The following is a 15,789-nucleotide window of genomic DNA, read 5'->3' on the forward strand; positions in this document are numbered from 1 at the left end:
CTGGTCTGAATACACGCTAAAACTGCATCTTTAAAATGAACTGCACCTATCTGAATCACAATGAAAAGTAAAACAGCTCTATGCATGAGCATAGTCAAGAAACCGTGTCTACCACCAATTTTCCCACAAGCAGCAGTGGTATGGGAATGAAATGCGTATCAGTGCTTGCTGCCGGTTTAGAGCCACAGCAGCATGGGCAGTGCTGTTTGTATATGGGGCTAAAATAGTAGCTTTAACATTTGCAAATGTGTGTGGAGAGTTGTGTGTCTGTATCTCGATTTGTGCGTGTGCAGTGGGATTTGTAAATGTGTGAGAAGATTTGAGTGTCTGTACAACAATCTGCAAATGTGTAAAACTACTTGTGTGTAATCCGTTTTGCAAATGTGTAAAAAATCCACAAATCTGTATTCATATCTGCAAATGTGTACAGATATTTGCAAATGTGTAAAAAATCCACAAACCTGTATTCAGATCTGCAAATGTGTACAGAGATTTGCAAATGTGTAAAAAATCCACACATCTGTATTCAGATCTGCAAATGTGTACAGAGATTTGTAAATGTGTAAAAAAATCCACAAATCTGTATTCAGATCTGCAAATGTGTACTGAGATTCGCAAATGTGTAGATCAATCTGTAAGCACACACAGAGACACTTGTGTCTGAAGTGTTTTTGCTTCAAGACCCAGAAATACAGACAAATCATTGGTTACAAGTCAAGCGGTTTTTTCGGTTGGCTCTCTTTACACACGTGATTTTTGCTACTGTTCTGCCGCGTGAGATGCACAAATGCGTGGAAGGATTTGTATGCGTATCTTTTCGATTTGTGTCCCCTTGCGCAGACTCACAGGCTCAAAGGCTCACATACTGCCCTGAGCGCAGGCTCACAGGCACACAGGCTGCCTCTTCCGGCTGTGGGAGGTCACGTGACTTTAAAGGATTTTACCAAAGCGTTTTGCTTCCAGACGGCTGATAAGGCAACTTGTTAAAACTATATAACTTTCTCCCTTTAACGGCAAAGGTTTCTTGTTTTAATGAGAGACTTATCTTGCTAAAACCAGATAATTGTCTCATCATAACAACGCAACATAACCCGGCATCAGCTCGCGGGATATTTGAGTGTCATGGAGAAGAGGAGAGACGGAGGGGCGCCTTTTATTTATTTTTAAAAAGTCGTCATTTGTCGGAGGAATGTATTTCTGCACTGAGGAGTGACAAGGTAAGTCGTGCATATACAGCAAGTCCTCTACTTGAAATTTTATCAATTCGGCAGTTATTTATATTTAACAACTATGCTATGGAAACACAAGTTGCAGCCCTGTAGTACAGTCTCTGGCTCCGTTTACACGGTGAAAACAGGTTTGCGTTGCCTTTGTACTCTCCATTTACACACTACAAGGTTTAACTGTTGCTTGGGGGGGGGGGGGGCTTTCAGCTATAGCTGTGGGTTTATTTACAACAGTTTGCAGCCGAAACAGTCCTCCGCCAGCCGCTGTTTTCTTCTTCTGGGCAATTTGACCCGGAGCTTCAAAAATCACAGCACTATATTTAATATTTAGATTCTCACATTTAGCAGAACTAACGTGCTCAATTTTTAGAAAGAATACATTGTTATTTTTACCTTTTGTTTAAAATAAAAAACTTGAAAGAACGATAACAAAATCTCTGCTGTGTTTACAGGTTGGCATCTCTAAAGCTGAATACATGGATGGTGCTGTCCAAAAGTTACTGCTGGATATTTTCTTCCAGCAGTAACAGAGGGGGTACCACAGCCAGAATTCATATCGACATGGAGACAGAGAATGGTACAATGAAAGACATTCAAAGATTTTTGCGTCTTGATGACAGCTATCCTGAAAACTACTTCATTGTGGGATCCAGCACCCACAGCCAGCACATCAACAGCTGGTGGGATTTCTTAAGGAAACGTTGTGCACAGTACTGGATGAACCTTTTTCAAAAACTGAAGAATACAGATTACTTTACTGGTGACTTTTTGGATAAGCAGCCAATTCTGCTCACCTGTTTAAATATCACTGAGGTATGTTTGAATGTAAAAGATAAATACTATATGATATATGCTTTTAAATATGGAGTATGTACTTTAAGAACTTGTTTATTTTCTTGTCTTTCAGGAAGAACTCTTAAAGTGGTTCACTTATGGAACATAATTCGTAAGATTAGAGACACTATTGCTCCAAGTTGCCGGTCCTACATGATGTATACCCTTCCACGGCTTTTTGGTGAACAAGACAATCTCAAACAGGTTTCTGAGCAAGTGGCGGAAACTTGCACAGTCCAACGTCTTCAGAGGACCGTTCACACGTGATGAGACAGTTCGAAGTATCATACCTTCTGATGACAGAGAACTTTCTTCATGCACCGTCCACACATGAAACAATTGAGTTATGCTTATTTTTAAGAGCTTATATATGCACAAACCTGTGACACGTGTGATATTTTCTTGTAAAAAAAAGAGTTTGTGGAGCAAATGACCTTGTGAGCCTGTCCAGAATGAACCTGTCACTTTCCCACACAGTCAGAATTAGGCAGCTGCAGACCCCACAACCCATAAAGGACAGGCAGTCAAAGAAATACAGATGGAGGGGGAAAAAACAGACCTCTGTTTTCTTCAATTCCCATGTACTTAAAAGTTTCATCATGATGTACATAACTTTTTGAATTTTGCTGCTAGGTTTTATATTTTCTGTGATTCTTGTTGTGTTTGACAGCAAATATATGCTGCTACATATATTAGGACAATAACAAGAAATCTAACTTCACATTTGCCTTGTAATCTGTCATGTAGGACAAAATGTTTAAATGACATGTTCTGTAAACCCCTCCACTGCTCCTCATATTCAAGACATACTTTTTATATTTATAACAGCAAGACTTATAGTTCTCTGTTACTGAACACTGAGACCCAAGTTATGTACTGTTTCACAATGACGATATGGTCGAATGATATATGAAAACCTTTAATGAATCTTTGGTAAAAACCCATTACAAAATGAAGTGTTATGGTTTGTGATCAAACCAACTCATTCTTTCCTTAGAAACATAACATTATACTCCAATGTTACATCAACTCACAGAAGAACATACATTAAAAGTACCTTCAACAAGTGCTCTGAAAGATCCTTTTGAAAGGAAGTTTTCTACCTCCAGAAGATGACCAAACTAGAACATGATCTATGAGTATTAAAAAGATCAATACATGGATCTCAAAAATGAACATGAGAAAATCCTTATACATACAACAGACAAAAGTCTTTGTTAGAAATCTGGGCACTATTGCACTCAAAGCATTTATCAATTTTACAATCAACTTTGAAGAATATAAAAGAAAAATAATGCCCTATGGAAAGAAAAGGAAAATCAGTGCAGTTTAAACACATGCTTCAGAATTTTTACCTTAAAGAAGCTTTATAGCAACAGCAATAATTTGACTTCAAAACTTGTATTTCACAATGTTGTTGGAGTAATCTTTTTAATCAGTATTTTTGCTCTATATCTTTGTCAGCAAAAACAAAAGCTAACTGACTCTATTGTGGCTCACTTCCATATGTTCCTGAAAACATGACCATTTTGAGTCAAATGGTAAACTTTCTTTTGAAATATATTACATAGTGGTATTACCTGTGACCAAAAACATTTTAGATCAAATTGGACTTTTTCCATGAAGATTTGCATGAAAAGAGTTTTTCAAGCAATGTCTGTCGAAGGACACCTCTTTCACCTTTCCCTTGGAACTCGAAGCAAAATCTCCAGGGGGCAATTCTGTCAGCATAGGTGGGAATGTAGATGACCAAGCTCTCACCATCCATGCTTGCTATAGCTGATATGTCTACAAGCACAATGAAATTATGGTTAATATAAAAAAGAAATAAACTAAAAAGACTCTTTTAAGCACACGATTATTAATCTTTACAGCAGAATTTATGATTGACATGTTTTAAAAAAAATGAAGCTGCTTATCCGTATCTCTATATCTTTTTGTCAGCCTATCTCATTAACATCCATGAAGAACTGTAATTCCCATGACGCACCACTAGTAGTGCTGTGATTTTTGAAGCTCCGGGTCAAATTGCCCAGAAGAAGAAAACAGCGGCTGGCGGAGGACTGTTTCGGCCATAGACATCATATACGTAGACGCGTCATAGGGCGCAGGTTCGCACGTCAACGTCACCGCCATATTGTATGTGGCAGAAAAAAGTCGAGTTCTGTTATTGTGAACGTGAATCAGAAAAGATGCCTCATTCCTGTGCTGCAATAAATACACACACACACACGCATATATATATATATATATATATATATATATATATATATATATATATATATATATATATATATATATATATATATATATATATATATATATATATATATATATATATATATATATATATATGTGTGTGTGTGTGTTTATGTGTTATGAATATAAGGATAAATTTGTTAAATCTAAACATTGTGGTCTTCATTATTTCATAAACCCGTGTCACAGGAGAACCTTTAGGAACAGACTTTTTGGGTGAGTATTAAAGAGGTAAAATTAATAATATGAGGGAAAAAAAGTCCTAAAGTAAAAATAAACTAACAAACACAAAAGTGATAATGTTATGATAAAAACATCATATTATGAGAATTAAGGGGAAACATTTCCAGAATAATCACAGTTTGCAGAATTATTTCACTCCTGGAGTAATAGGGCCAGGTTAGATTATTTTAATTATTTTTATTCTTTAGGAGAATAAATTCAGGAGAATGAAGCTAAAGGGATACGGAAATAAACTTGTAATATTACGAAAACAAAAATACTACGAATACAAAGTATATTCAGAGATTAAAGTCCCTCTGATACTGTTTAAGTGACTGAGTAACCGATTTGCCACATTTAAGATGGCGGACGCTCTGACGCATCGCAGCATAGGCAGAACCCGCCCAATGACGCGTCTACTCTTATATTATGTCTATGGTTTCGGCTGCAAACTGTTGTAAATAAACCCACAGCTATAGCTGAAAGCCCCCCCTAAGCAACAGTTAAACCTTGTAGTGTGTAAATGGAGAGTACAAAGGCAACGCAAACCTGTTTTCACCGTGTAAACGGAGCCAGAGACTGTACTACAGGGCTGCAACTTGTGTTTCCATAGCATAGTTGTTGTTAACTATAAATAATAACTGCAAAAAATAGATCAAATTCCCATCAGAAGGAGAATAGCTACTGTTTAAAATTGTGATTAAAGGTTAGACTGGATCAATGTTTAATTGCTCAAACCTAGACTACAATGCAACAATGTTGTTGATTAAGATTTGTTTTCTTTTCTGAGTAAGTTTAAAAAGACATCAGAAAAAACAAATGCAACAACTAATAAACTGAGAACAGTTGTGCCTTGCTGCCAGGTGCGTTTATTGATAAATTCTTTTTTTTTTTTTTTTTTTTTTAGAACTTTTTTATTCAGATTTTCCAGTGCAGGTCACATCACATACATCTTACAAATAATACATTTTACAGGTTACATGTACAAACTCACATGTTATGTTTCATAAAATGTTTTGTTTGTCTGAGGTCTTAAAGAGGCAAGTAATAATTGTACAATCAGGGTGAAGAACACGAGGAGGAGTCTCCTATTTATTAATCATAGTTTCCATCAATTGTGATTCGAAATGAATGTTTGAATTAGGGACCATTTTTCTAGGAAGATATCACTTTTCATCTGAAGTTTTGCCGTAATATGTTCCATATGGTAAACCTCCCTCACTCTATTCTTCCATTGGGAAATTGTTGGGGGCTGAGGCTTCAGCCATGAGACAGTGATCATTTTCTTTGCGAGGACAAGTAAAATCTTTAAGATATAAATCTTACTGTGATCTTGGATTTTATTCTGGAAAATACCCAGTATTATTAAAGATGGCTCTAGAGGAATTGTAATGCCCAGACATTTATTAATTTCCCTTTGTATTCCTTTCCAATAGTTTAATAGTTTTGGACAGTCCCAAAATATATGGGTGAAATCTCCAATTAGTCCACAACCCCTCCAACATTTGTCCGAGGTGCGGTTAAATCTGGATGTGAGAAGAGGAGTCCTGAAAAATCTCACTTTGATTTTCCATTCAAATTCTCTTAGCATTGGGCTATTTAATATTTTATGACCCTCTCGGAACATTTTCTCCCAGTCTTCATCATTGATTATGACATTCATTTCTAGCTCCCATTTCCCTTTAATATCTTTTGTGTCAGTTATTCCTTCCTCTTGCAATATTTTGTAAATATGGGATATGAATTTGGTGGTTATATTTCCTTTTATTACAGAGAGAAAAAAATTCTCTATGTTTGAGGGGGGTATTTGTAGGTTTTCCCATTCCCTATGTTTCTGCAGGTAGTGTCTCATTTGTAGATATTTAAAAAAATCATGGGTTGGGAGATTGTATTTTTGTTGAAGTTGTTGAAAGGACATTAGGTTTCCATTTTCAAACATTTGATCTATTAGAATCAATCCTTTTTCAACCCAGTTATGTAATCCAGATGTAGGAAGAAATTCAGAGTTATGGTCGAGCCGTATAACTCTACATAAGGAGTTGGGTAAATTTAGTATCTTTTTGATCTTTGCCCATGTTACTAGAGTAAACTTAACCCATTCATTATTAATTTTATTCTTTGTCCATGTGTTTTGGTTAACAAATGGGACAGTATCAAGAAGTATATCTTGGGAGTCACCTTGTTCCATCTTGTACCAAATTGTATCTTCGTCTTGGCGTATCCATGTTATTATTGATCTAATTTGTGCGGCCCAGTAGTATTTTTTAAGGTTTGGTACGTTTAGTCCCCCATGTTCTTTAGGACACATAAGAGTTTTCAATCTAATTCTGGGGCGTTTATTTTGCCAGATAAATTTCGAAAGCCATTTATTCAGAATATTAAATATGGACATGGGTACTTTTATAGGTAAGGTTTGAAAAAGAAAGAGGAGTCTTGGAAGGATGTTCATTCTGATGGTTTCAATCCTCCCTACGAGTGAGAGGGGTAGAATGTTCCATCTCATAAGGTCTGTCTTGATCTCATCCATTAGTTTTCCATAATTAGCTTTAAAAAGTTGTGAAGTTTGAGGAGTTATGAAGATTCCTAAGTATCTGAATCCCTGTTTTGATATTTTAGGTTTGAATCTATCTGTTAATTTTGTGGGTAAATGGCCGTGTAACACCATCACTTCAGATTTGGATTGATTGATTTGGTAACCTGAAAGTCTACCATATTCTTCAATAGTCTCCATAAGTGAGGGAATAGACTTCACCGGATCACTTATGTAGGTCAAAATATCGTCGGCAAAAAGTGAAATCTTGTGTTCCGTATTATTTTTATCTCTAATACCTTTAATATATTTGTTCATTCTAATCGCTGCTGCCAGAGGTTCGATGTTTAATGCAAAGAGTAGGGGACTAAGACAATCTCCTTGGCGAACCCCTCTTTCAAGCATAAAGAAGTCAGAGCAAAATCCATTAACTCTAACACGTGATTTAGGGTTCGTGTATATTATTTTAATCCATTCCACGAAACGTGGATGGAAGCCCATAGTTAACAAGGTGTTATATAAAAATTGCCAGTTAACTGTATCAAATGCTTTTTGTGCATCAAAACTAATTAGCATGGATTCTTGGTTGGTTTCTTTGGCTTGTGTTATAACATTCAGGGTTCTCCTTATGTTATTAATACTTTGTCGATTTGGAATGAAACCCGTCTGGTCTGGGTGAATTAGTTTTTTAATATATTTCTGTATCCTTTTACCTAGAATACTGGTTAGTAGTTTTAGATCTGTGCATAACAGGCTAATTGGTCTGTATCCCTCACAAATTGTTGCGTCTTTCCCTTCCTTATGAATAACTGAGATGATGGCCTCAGACCAGGAGTTTGAGATTTCACCCTTGTTAAGTGCATAGTTAAAAATTTTAGTTAGTGTTGGCGATAAGATGTTTTTGAAGCACTTATAGAATTCCCCCGGGAGTCCATCAGTCCCTGGAGATTTATTATTTTTCAAATTGTTAATTGCCTCCTGTACTTCTGTTTCTCTTATATCTGAGATCATTTCAGCCGCTTCCTCATCGGACAGAGTAGGTAGTCTTAACTTAGCAAGAAACATAGCAGTTTGATTTTTTACTTCGTTGTTGATTTGGTTTGGTTCCTGGTATAAGTTTTTATAAAAGGATGCAAAAGCGTTGGCAATTTCTATCGGACGAAATAGAGTTGTTTTAAGTGAGGGATCTGTTATTTTGTGTATTATTCTGTCCGATTGTGTTTTTCGAAGCTGGAAAGATAACAGTCGACTGGCTCTATTTCCCATCTCATAGAATCTTTGTTTGGAGAACCTCAGTGCTCCCTCTGCTTTGTATGTAAGAACTTCATCAAGCTTTTTTCTAGTCTCTTTTAGTTCTGTTAGAGTGTCATCTCCTCCTCTATGCTTATGCTCAATTTCTAGTTGTTTTATTTTATTTTCAAGTCTTGTTTGTTCTTCCATGCGTTGTTTCTTAAGTCTAGAAGATATCTGTATCATTTTTCCTCTTAACACTGCCTTGGCTCCACTCCACATCATAGGTGGTGTTACTGATCCATTATCGTTTATCTCTAAATATTCAAGCAAATGTTGTCTCAGTTCCTGAATCACTGATGTGTTGGTGAGTAGTGATACATTTAACCTCCAGTATCTAAAGGGAATGTCCTTACTTAAGTTTAGTTGTAAGGTAACTGGAGCATGGTCACTCAGAGTAATTGGTTCAATACTACAGTCAATTACTTTATAAAAATATTTTTGAGGTATGCAAAAGAAGTCTATCCTTGAATAGCTATTATGAACTTTCGAAAAGAAAGTAAAATCCTTTTTGCTCGGGTTTTTAAATCTCCATGGATCCCCCAGTCCCAGTTCAGTTACCATATTATTAAGTATTTTTGTTTTTCTGCTCTGACTCCCCATCTCTACTGGTGTCCTATCCATTTTGCCATCATGTACTGCGTTAAAGTCTCCTCCAACTATTACTATGCCTTTAGCATTCTCTGCAATTATATTAGCTATTTCTTTAAAGAAGGATTCATCACATTCGTTAGGAGCGTAAAGATTCAAAATAGATATCTCCTCCTCCCACATCCGACCAAGCACAAAGACATATCTCCCCATTTTATCCTGTATAACTTTTTCTGTGGAAAAGGCCAATGATTTGTTAAATAAAATAGTGACTCCTCTCTTATTTCCATATGATGCACTATATATTTGATTTGCCCAGTCCCGTCTTAATTTTTTATGTTCTAATTCGTTTAAGTGGGTTTCCTGTAGTAGGGCAATGGAGCAGTGCATCTTTTTTAGTTGATTAAGGATTTTTTTCCTCTTTATTGGGTGATTTAATCCGTGGACATTATATGTTACGATTGTTAGTTTTTCCATATGTACCTTTTAATTATGAATACCTTTTCTATATTGCTGATCCTGTAAGTATCAATATTAATGTAAAATATGTATTTTACACGATGTGATTGCACATTTGCTAAATTGGTCAAGGTAAAGTTTACAAACATTAGAACATACTTGAACTTTAAAGTGAACAGGCTTCCAAACACTGAGCTAAGTAACAATACGGCCTTAAAACTGGTCTCCATGGCGACGAAGGGGGTGTGACAGAATCCCTTCGCCTGAACACGCCGTGTAATAGCAGTCTGACAACAAGAGTCTGTTCCCGGACTTGCCTTTCCAAAAACAAGTATACATAAAATAAAATAGAAAAAATAAATCATCCTACCGTTCCTGTGGTGAGGAAATTCCCTGGTATACAGAATTGTTTCATATTTTACTAAACTAGCCTTCTTTCAAGTCGTTTTATCCCAAATATGATACTTTGAGATCAATTTTAGTTGTCCATATATTACTCCCAAATCCTTGGTTTAATTATTACCTTGCAAAATCGCCCGCATGTCCGTTATGCTCAGCATAGTTTCTCCTGCTTTTCCGGGCACCGTGGTCCAGGATTCGCCCAGCAGTTCCTCTCGGTATCTCTCACGCTCATCTATCTTGACATGGATTCCCATCTTCTCCAGTGTTGAGGCTGCTCTTGCAAGTGTTGCAAAGGTCTTCACACCGGAGTCCAGGTGGATTTTCAGTTGAGCCGGGAAAGGTGACACTGCTTTCACATTTTTGTCTTTAAGTTGCTTAATAACTTCTCGGACCTGTTTGCGTTTCTTCTGTACGTTCGCCGTGTAATCTTGGTCGAAGTATATCCTTTGGCCGTGGTAGGTAACATCACGTCTACTCCATGCCGTCTGTATTACTTTTTCTTTCACTCTGTAGTTAGAAAACCTGACGATGATTGACCGAGGGGGAGCGGAGTCTTTGGGCTTCACATTTAGCGACCGGTGGGCCCTCTCTATATTCAGATTCATGTCCTGCGGTAGTTTGAGTGAGGTGCGCATCAAGTCAGTCACGAAGGAAATCATGTCGTTCTTTTCTTCTCCTTCAGGTATCCCGTATATGCGTAGATTGTTGCGCCTGGATCTTGACTCGAGGTCTTCACATTTAGCTGAGAGATTAGCTTCTCTCTGTAGCATGTAGCGCAGCACGCGGTCATGGCGGAGCAGCTGGTCCTCAGCGTCGCTCACTCTTTGGTTGATGTCGGTAATTTGCTGCTCCAGTTTCGTCGTTCGTTCAAGCACGTCTTTCAATGATGATTCCACCCTTGACAGAGTAGCTTTAGTATCGTGTGAAGCATCCGTGTGTTCCTTTCTCAGTTGTATTAGCTCTGCAAGTACGGTCTCCATGTTGTCTTTCTGTTCGCTCACGACCGTCGTAGTTTCTGGAAGTTGGCAGGTTTCTTTCCGCGAAGTCGTTTTACTTTTCTTATCAGCTTCTTTTCTGAGAGTAGTCATTTTTGTAATTCGTCGAATTGTTATAAATTATATGTTATATCGCCAAATAAGCTAGTTTTAAGGGATTTTCCTCAGAGTAGGGCAATCAGGCTGCTTCTCCTTTCATGGCGTCACCGGAAGCACCATAATTTTTTTATATTGTATTGAAAAAGGCTTGTTGCTTTGGCTCTTCTGTTTTCCCAGGACACACAGAACAAAACCTTTTATTGATAAATTCTGATATTAACTTTTGAATTTGCAGCAATAATAATCGATTATCAGTTTTTGCTTTTCTCCTTATTAAAGCATAAAGCAGTAGTTGACTGGGTTTATTAATGGATCTGATATAAATAGCTGTCCTTTACTGGCTTGTGAATAGTCACATTAGAAAGCTCTGTATTCATCACTTTGTTTTGACACAATAAAATATGGATAAATGTAGCTTTATCTAGCCTCACTTTTATTGTGTAGAATACACATACTTTTAATTAGCCTTACGAGTGTCGAATTAAAATTTATTTTAATTACATTTAATTCAAATACATAAAGGCATAGATACATTAGCAGTCACAGGCCCTGTTTACAGAGTACTTAAACGGTGTAATTCCCATGACGCACCACTAGTAGTGCTGTGATTTTTGAAGCTCCGGGTCAAATTGCCCAGAAGAAGAAAACAGCGGCTGGCGGAGGACTGTTTCGGCTGCAAACTGTTGTAAATAAACCCACAGCTATAGCTGAAAGCCCCCCCCCCCCCCCCCCCCCCCCCCTGTCTAGTTGTTAAATATAAATAACTGCCGAATTGATAAAATTTCAAGTAGAGGACTTGCTGTATATGCACGACTTACCTTGTCACTCCTCAGTGCAGAAATACATTCCTCCGACAAATGACGACTTTTTAAAAATAAATAAAAGGCGCCCCTCCGTCTCTCCTCTTCTCCATGACACTCAAATATCCCGCGAGCTGATGCCGGGGTATGTTGCGTTGTTATGATGAGACAATTATCTGGTTTTAGCAAGATAAGTCTCTCATTAAAACAAGAAACCTTTGCCGTTAAAGGGAGAAAGTTATATAGTTTTAACAAGTTGCCTTATCAGCCGTCTGGAAGCAAAACGCTTTGGTAAAATCCTTTAAAGTCACGTGACCTCCCACAGCCGGAAGAGGCAGCCTGTGTGCCTGTGAGCCTGCGCTCAGGGCAGTATGTGAGCCTTTGAGCCTGTGAGTCTGCGCAAGGGGACACAAATCGAAAAGATACGCATACAAATCCTTCCACTCATTTGTGCATCTCACGCGGCAGAACAGTAGCAAAAATCACGTGTGTAAAGAGAGCCAACCGAAAAACCGCTTGACTTGTAACCAATGATTTGTCTGTATTTCTGAGTCTTGAAGCAAAAACACTTCAGACACAAGTGTCTCTGTGTGTGCTTACAGATTGATCTACACATTTGCGAATCTCAGTACACATTTGCAGATCTGAATACAGATTTGTGGATTTTTTACACATTTACAAATCTCTGTACACATTTGCAGATCTGAATACAGATCTGTGGATTTTTTACACATTTGCAAATCTCTGTACACATTTGCAGATCTGAATACAGGTTTGTGGATTTTTTACACATTTGCAAATCTCTGTACACATTTGCAGATATGAATACAGATTTGTGGATTTTTTACACATTTGCAAAACGGATTACACACAAGTAGTTTTACACATTTGCAGATTGTTGTACAGACACTCAAATCTTCTCTCACATTTACAAATCCCACTGCACACGCACAAATCGAGATACAGACACACAACTCTCCACACACATTTGCAAATGCTAAAGCTACTATTTTAGCCCCATATTTGTAGGTGCTGCGCGGTCGATAGAGAGACCAAGTCACTCAATTTAAAATTGTAAATAAAACTTTGACTCAAATTAAATTTTCTGTCTACTGACGTAAACAACGTGAAGTGAGGAAAGAGATAGAGAGGCATTTTCTCATTCCTTCTCACTTTCTACTCCTGGATCAGTTGCAATTCTCTCTTCTGTTGCCTCTGATTCCTCACTCTCTTGGTTCCTCTCCTCCTTCATCCCTAACTTTGACCTTAGGTGTATCTCCTGCATGAAAGTTTCGCTGGTTTCAGCCAATTGAGCATATTTGCGAGAATGAATGAAGTATAGGCCACAAGCTAGGTGCACATATAGGGCACAATGCATAGAAGATGATAACTGTCAAGATTTGTCTTTGTGTACCCGAACATGCACACACAGAGCACACTGAGTTTAAGTAGTTTATTGCAGGGTTGGTTGAATGTGGATGAGGTGAGCCAGAGTCTTTTACCGGAGTGGAGTGGGTGGATGGAGTATGCTGGAGCAGGCTGACAGCAGCAAGCTGGAGTACCGGTAGTGCCTAGAGGCGGGACCCAAGGCTGGCAGGCAACTTCGGGCTGAGACCCGAGCAGAGCTTGGCCAGAGAGTCTCGGGCCTGGACCCAAGCAGCGTTCCTCATCTGTGGGGAGATGAAGGCAGCGAGCAGTCTTCTCATCAGAGGAGGATGAAAGACGGACTGGTAGTGAACAGGAGACTGAGGCGAGTTTTTATGGAGAGGTTTGCAGGTGGACTGAGTTCTGACTGATTGAAGGTTAACAGGTGTAGATGATTAGGGGAGGGAGACAGAGCAGGGCAGGAGTAAGATCTTCAAGATGTGGCAGACAGAAGCTGCACACTGACACACTTATCCATAAATCCTGATTAATCCAATAAATTACTTCGACTGCAGTCATGTCTTAATGACATTAAAAGTTGGATGACTTTAAATTTCCTTAATTTAAAGGTATACTATGCAACTGGGGTTGATTTTCCAGCGAGGCTCCCCCCAGAGGGCGAAAGTAAAAGTGCACTGTCATAAAGATGCTCAGCTGTTCTGGTTTCTCCGTCAAGCCAGGCGCGGTTGTTTTGAGCTTAGCAGACGGGCGAACGCAACAAAAAGTAAAAAAAAAAACGGCAGTACAAACAATGACTAACAGAGTGAAAGTATGAACATCAGGCTTCCCGCAGCGCTATCTTGGCGGCCTCGCCGCGGCCGCCGCGGTAGCGTCTCGCCAACATTAAAAAAAAAAATAAATAAATAAATAAATAATAATAATAATAATAAAACTCGATATGCTTGCATGTTTATTTGAGGTTAACACGCGATTCTTTGTTGTTGCTTTCGCGCGTGCATATAGTGAATGGCAGGGCAAAAACACATGGAGTTCTCGTCATAAAGCAAGACCGACTCTCGCGGTCTTGCACGAGACTTCTGAGCCTATGGATGCGGGCCGAGGGCTCCTGCAATTGCAAGTGCAGTATTTCCCCCACAGACCACCAGGGCGGCTGAGAAAACCTTTGTTCGACCTGAAATGAGTCATTTAATCATCCAAAACGGTATGGAACACATTAATTAACTGAAAAATGTTGCATAGTATGCCTTTAAATTCTGACAAGACAGAAGTTGCAATCTTTGAACCAGAGTCCTCGAAAAATAAACTTAATCAATCACTTAATCTGGATGGCATTAACTTGGCCTCTGGTAATAAAGTAAAAAATCTTGATGTTATTTTTGACCTAGACATGTCATTTAAATCCCATATTAAACAGGTTTCCAGAGTTTCCTTTTTTCACCATCGGAATATTGCCAAATTAGAAACATTCTGTCCAGGGGTGATGCTGAAAAACTAGTCCATGCATTTGTTACTTCAAGGCTTGACAATTGTAATTCTTAAATATCAGAAAGTCCACAAAATGCAGTTCAAAGTCTTCAGCTGATCCAAAATGCTGCAGCAAGAGTTCTGATGAAAATCAACAAGAGGGATCATATTTCTCCAATTTTAGCTTCCCTTCATTGGCTTCCTGTTAAATCAAGAATATAATTTAAAATTCTTCTTCTAACGTATCAAGCCCTTAATAATCAAGCTCCATCATATATCAGAGCTCTGATTACCCCATATGTTCCTAACAGAGCACTTCGCTCTCAGACTGCAGGTCTGCTGGTGGTTCCTAGAGTCTAAAAGTAGAATGGGAGGCAGATCCTTTAGCTATCAGGCTCCTCTCCTATGGAACCAGCTCCCACTTTTGGTCCGTGAGGCAGACACCTTGTGTACTTTTAAGACTAATCTTAAAACTTTCCTTTATGACAAAGCTCATAGTTAGAGAGGCTCACGTTACCCTGAGTTACCTCTATAGTTATGCTGCTATAGGCTTAGGCTACTGGAGGGAATCAGGGCCTATTTTTCTCGCTCTACTGAGTTCTACTGTTCTCCAGTTTTCCATTGCTTGTCATCATTTCAGCTTTTAACTTTTTGTTCTCTCTCTTTTTTTTCTTCATAGTAAGTACACCTGGTCTGGCGTTCTGTTAGCTATGACATCATCCAGCGAAGACAGATCACCCGCTATTACCATCTAATGTAGAACAGATTACTGGATCAATGTGTGCTTCTGTGCTTTTTTGTCTCTCTTGTTGTGTCTCTGCTCTGTCTTCTCCAACCCCCAGTCGGTCGAAGCAGATGACCGTTCATACTGAGCCTGCTTCTGCTGGAGGTTTTCCTTCCCGTTAATGGGGAGTTTTTCTTTTCACTGTCGCTTCATGCTTGCTCAGTATGAGGGATTGCTGCAAAGCCATGGACAATGCAGAGGACTCTCCCTGTGGCTCTACGCTTCTCCAGGAGTGAATGCTGCTTGTCGGGACTTTGATGCAATCTACTGTGTTCCCTTATATAGGAAATTTTTGACCAATCTGTATAATCTGACCCAATCTGCATGTCATCAGTGCCTTGAGATGACATGCTTCATGAATTGGCGCTACATAAATACAATTGAATTGGATTGAATTGAAATGAATGAATCTAGTGTCATTCTTTCACTATCTAATAATTTAGGAAGT

The 15,789-nt window shown here is 38.5% G+C and overlaps 1 protein-coding gene and 1 long non-coding RNA gene across 2 annotated transcripts in view; one reads left to right on the forward strand and one right to left on the reverse strand.

Moving 5' to 3' along the window:
• LOC105919942 (homeobox protein Mohawk) overlaps positions 1-15,789 on the reverse strand; it is a 198,953-nt gene that overhangs the window by 143,330 nt on the left and 39,834 nt on the right. The gene's annotated exons all lie outside the window — the stretch shown is intronic.
• On the forward strand, positions 1,176-3,016 carry LOC118558883. Its single transcript, XR_004928544.1, has 3 exons — positions 1,176-1,217; positions 1,679-2,039; positions 2,134-3,016. It is a non-coding gene; the product is annotated as an uncharacterized LOC118558883 (long non-coding RNA).

This window comes from Fundulus heteroclitus, unplaced genomic scaffold (assembly GCF_011125445.2).
Source record: "Fundulus heteroclitus isolate FHET01 unplaced genomic scaffold, MU-UCD_Fhet_4.1 scaffold_174, whole genome shotgun sequence".
Classification (NCBI taxonomy): domain Eukaryota; kingdom Metazoa; phylum Chordata; class Actinopteri; order Cyprinodontiformes; family Fundulidae; genus Fundulus; species Fundulus heteroclitus.